The sequence below is a fragment of the Bombus impatiens genome, unplaced genomic scaffold (assembly GCF_000188095.3).
Source record: "Bombus impatiens unplaced genomic scaffold, BIMP_2.2 scf_0418, whole genome shotgun sequence".
NCBI classification, from domain to species: Eukaryota; Metazoa; Arthropoda; class Insecta; order Hymenoptera; family Apidae; genus Bombus; species Bombus impatiens.
In genome coordinates, this window is record NT_176837.1 from 740,933 (window position 1) to 746,461 (window position 5,529).

The following is a 5,529-nucleotide window of genomic DNA, read 5'->3' on the forward strand; positions in this document are numbered from 1 at the left end:
CAGGATAATCGGTCATCCGGTGACCATGGGTTGTCGGTCAGTAGGCAACGTTCGTTTTTCCATTTCCTGCGCACGCCGTTCACCTTCCGAATTTTTCATCCAACCCACTGCCCTCTTTGCACGAGTGCAACTGTAGAGGTCAAGGGTTTAACAGCTGCAAGAGGAGAAACCTTTTACCCCGAGCTGACCGCTCTACTATGGGGAACCATGTAGAAGAAGAGAGGCAACCCCCATGTGGAGCTATAGCATGTTATGTAACGCGTGTGCGGGATCGTTAGAGAAATGGTGAAACAACGCCATATTCACAACAGTTCGCAAGTAAAAGTAGAGTAGAGCTTGTTCGTTCATTTGTGGAAGCAGTGAAAATCTATTTCTGTTCTCCTTCTGGAAATTTGTTACTTGTTTTTGGCGATAAATAAAGAAGATTGTTTGTAATTTAATTTTGTCGAGGGAATTGTTGAGGTAAAAGAAATGTAATACAAAATGAAGGTTTAGAATATCAAAATATGTGACATTAAGTAAAAGAGACGATGATAATAAACACATAGACAAGATACTGTTTTATTCGCGCGCGTCTGAATTGTTAGAGGTTTCAACTACTTACTATACACTGATTTTAGTATGTTTTATGTTAGAGAACTTTAGAATTTATAAACATGTGATATTAAATAGAAGAAATGACGATCACAAGTAGTCAGATAGAGGAACAGTGTATTATTCGGACGTGTCGGAATTATTACAGGCTTTAACTACTTAATATATACTAATTCTGCTTTGGTTTAGATCAAGGAACTTTAGTATTTTAATATGTATAATATTGAATAAAATAAATTATAGTGGTACATATAAAAGTAGATAGATATGATACTGTCTTTATCACGCGTGTCAGAATTATTGTAGGCCTCAACTACTTAATGTAGAATATTAAACTGACGCTTTGATTATTGCAAGTACACAATTGTAATCTTCATATTGATTAAATACTTTTTATTATTTCTTATACATCACACTGGTTGAAATTGCTAGTCTTAATTCATTGTCTGAAATCGATAAAATTATCGATACCTAGACAAAGTAATTTTTCAGCTCACGTATTATTACAGACCGATTTGTGCTACGTTCAATTGAAAAGAAGGAAAGGAAAAAAAGCGGTTTAAAAATATGCGGAGAACGCGCGTGCTCGTGATTAACGAGGGTGAAAGTTAGGGAAGCTTCTTGTGGTTTTTGTTGGATTGATGTCATGTGGATGGCCTGGAGGGAAACAATTGTTGTTGCTACACAAAACCGTTCTTGGTATTTTCATCGCAATACACCATGCCTGTCGTCGCGTTTGCCTCCAAGGGGAAGGATCTTTTTTTACTTCACAGATTGAGGGGCAAGTGAAAATAAAGACGAGGGTGCGAACCGTTCAGGAAGTCGGAAGCGATCATCGTTACTAATTACACCGTAACGCCTGGACGAGGTCCAGGAACGTTTCTTCCAAGAAAGTTGGGAAGTTAATTGCTGGAATTGTTACGTATCGTATTGTTAGTACAACCTTGTTCCAATTTCTTTGTTATTAATTTTAGTACCTTTATCTCCTTGTTAGAAGAGTTTCTTATGCGAACAATTAAATGTTCTTTATCGTGTCTCACAAATTATCTTGAATTTCTTAGATCGAACCACGTAAATGGACAATGAATTTCATTTCATTAAATTTACTTTATACATTTATAAATTTTCGTATGAATTTTATAGTAAAATATATAGTTCATTGGTATTTAAAATAGAATCTATACCAATTTTCTATTCGTATTGAGTTCTTTAAGTAGAGGGAGTCATGTAATTCGTTAAAATCAATTCAACATTTTCATACTTCTCTTTATAATCCTGAATGATATGAGAAACACTTTTGTATCCTATCTTTCACGATTAATTACTTTTACAAAATTATGTTACATTTTGTGATTAATTTAAGCGAAAGAACAAGTAATTGCGCGTAATTTCTCACATTGCAAATTCTAAACATTCCGCTTGAAAAGAACAGATTACACATCATAGTAGCATTGAAAGACACAATATCGACGCCTGAATGACCAACTGTCACGCGAATGCATCAGAACGATCACGTGCGAACCATAAATTGTTTCTTGCACCGGTTCTCACGCAACATCCCATCGCAGAGCTATCGAACGGACAATCGAGGTACGATATTAACCGATAGAGACCCCTCTATTGATTATGCGGTGTGTTGCGCCAGCAATAAATTACGTTCCTTTAACCCATGGAACTGCGTATGGAACTTAAAAGGTCAACGCCTCGCTTAGTCTTTCTTCTCATTCCGTATAATTGCGCTATATTTCCTATTTATATTTAATTAAGGAATTATCCCAAAAAATTGATAGATACCTATAATACCATTGGAAATTTTTCTCAACTAATTTTCGATTAATGAGATACGGCGCTAAATAAAAAACATCGCAAATGAAAATATTTAATTATCGATAACAGTTGTTTTGCATCTATTCTTCATTTTTAGTTTTAATTTCAATAATGTAATATTAAAGATAGCTTATATTAAAGATCGCTCAAAATCATTATCATGGAACAGATTTCTTGATTTTCACTAAATTGACTATCGTGTCTTTTTCTGTTATTTCTTTCTCATTTTCAATGATTACTTGATGCAACCTAAAACACCATAAGATCATCCTTAATAACTGAAAGTTCACATGGAAAACTTGTGGGAAAATCGTATTTTTCCAGCGTAGATGTGCGTGACTTTTTAGTACATACATGTGTTGATCTTAGATTTTGGCTGGTTGCTGTTCGACATTGACCACTTGATCCCTTCTCTACCGGACATCCGCCTGAACCAACCGGAATCACATTACATAGAATCTTGTACTTTTTCCCGTGTACTGCTCATCTTCCGTATCTCGTAATTTAGCACTGGGAACGCACGTGGTGTCTAGGAAACGTAATGTGAGAAACTTTTAAAAGGGTAGCTGATTCCGTGTTATTCTGTGGATCGTAATTAGATGCAATAAGTAAGGAAGGCGAAAGATATTATTATGTAATATTATCTTGATCGTTTAATAAAATGACAGAATATTTAATGCTTTTAACATTCTTTGCTAAACTACTTTTTACTGTAATACTTGAGCTATGCGGAATAAAAAACTGATACAAATACTATTTAATTTAATAAGATCTTTTCGACTAACGAAAATATAATAGCCCCCCCCCAACTTCATATAAAATTAAAGGAAAATAAAACTAAGAATTTTTTTTCTCTCAGTTGCTACAGAAAAATTCCTGAATAGTTTAGATTAAATTTCAAATAAAATACAAATATCATCAGAGTCGTTTTTTTTCATTGGTTTCAATGACTTCTAATGCTTTACGTATGTCACCTTATATATTCTATCACTTTATTATCAGCCAATAAATTTTCTAAGAACCTTTCAAAAATCACATTCAATTTCATTGATACAACAGGTTTTTCAGTCTCGAGAATCGTAACGAATGTCAAAAACTAGCTGCGTGGAACAGTTTCTGGATCATGTCCTGTTTCAATTCCATCCAGGAAGTCTATTGCCACAGCAGGATGATTGACGACCGAAGGGTTGCCTTTCGCGGCACTTGCGGTCCATAACGCACACTCAACACATGATTCCGCTCCACCCACGTAACCACCTGCGTTACCGAAATAGAATGCATACGGTCGAAGCCAGCAACTGCCGCTCCTACCATTTTTCCACGTTTTAAGGAGAAAACCTTCCTTTTGCCACGGGAAACGATTCCTAATTTAGTGCTCTCTGCTGATAGTGCTTTTGACGTAAGCTTTTCCCACAAAGTGACATTTACAAGAATGAGGAAATCGAATAAAGAAATCTTTCTCTCTCCCTCTCTTCAATGCTCTAACATCTTTAATTTTTGTTCAGTGCCTGTTCAGTACTAATTCCTATTTGACGACATATCAAGATATACAGGGAGGTTGGTTACTGGTGGTACAAGCGGAAAGGGGGTGATTCTACGCGAAAAAAGAAGTCGAAAATATAGAATAAAAATTTAAAAATTTTAAAAATTAAAAAAATAACGTCAATCGAGACAACGATCTACAGTGAGATCGAGAGCGAAAATTCAAAGTCGATTTTCTCGAAAACAAAGCCTCAGACGAAAATTTTTTATTCTATATTTTCGACTTCTTTTTTCGCGTAGAATCACCCCCTTTCCGCTTGTACCACCAGTAACCAACCTCCCTTCACCCTGTAAATCCCTTTTTTATAATATTCTAACATGTTACGAGCGTCTAAATTACTCTTATAGAATGGATTATTATTTAAAAAACTGAAAAACTTGACGAGAGTTCCTATTACGAGCCTCTTACCTATAACTGAAAGTAGTATAAGAGAAATTTCCGATCTGTTTAATATCTGGATATTTGATATTGGATAAAAATCAGATCTACTACGAGCGAACGAGATAGAACGAAAAACACAAACGAATGTACAGCTATGTAACTGGATAGAAATGTTTCCATCCATCATCCGTATTCACCAACAAATTTTTCCCTTAACCAAATATACGCGACCAGCCCAATAAGCAAATCCATTACGATAAAAAGAAAAAAGAAAGACCGCCTCTAGCGGGAAAAACAAACAAACGAGATAAAACTTCGACGAAAGCGTTGCATAATCCTGATAGCTGATCAGTTTCGTAACAAGTATATTTAAATAACAGTTATCGGTACACGGTTAAAGAGAGAAACCTTGGCGAAACGCATGAAACCATCGGCGCAAAATCTTATTTTACATTTTAGTATCGGGACGACAAAAGGGTTTGTAGCTCGCAGTCGCAGCCCACAAAATTACGCGAACCGGAATGCCCGACCACCTTCTGTCGATACCTCTGCCCTTCTTACTCTGCCATTAGCTGGGTATTACACTGACAGTAAGAGGTATTAAGGATCGCGACACAATCCCTTCTCCTTTGGGTACTGGAGCGTGCTGGACACCGTGCGGAGGACAACTACATTCTTACCAAACACAGAGGAATATTCGAAGGTGTAGAGGATTCTCTGTCTTTTACTCTCTGCCTCTAAGTTCACGAAGGTGTCCTGGTCTTCGTGTTCGAGAATCGAGGCTCTCTGTTTAGGGAAACACGGCCGACAATCGGTTAAAAGCGCGGCTTGCTGCCCTTTTAGAAGACTACCGACATTGTTCTTCCATTATTGACAGCAACCCAGGCGTATATTCCTTACATCTAATCCTTTAATCTGCGGGAAATGGAGCTGTTTGCAGCAAACAGATCGTAAAGCCGTCATTGTCCAGTTTTTCGCAACCAGATGCAAAATCGCCCTGGTCCAACAGCTACGGGAATGCGGTTCTTTTTATGAGATTTTCTGATCTGACGCGAGGTTACCGAAAAGCTTTCCGCCAAAGGATAGAATTCTATATGTTTTTGGACATTTAGAGGGTGGCAGATAGGTGATCGCACTTCTTTTTTTTTTTTTTTTTTTTTTTTTATAAATGATAAATTGTAACT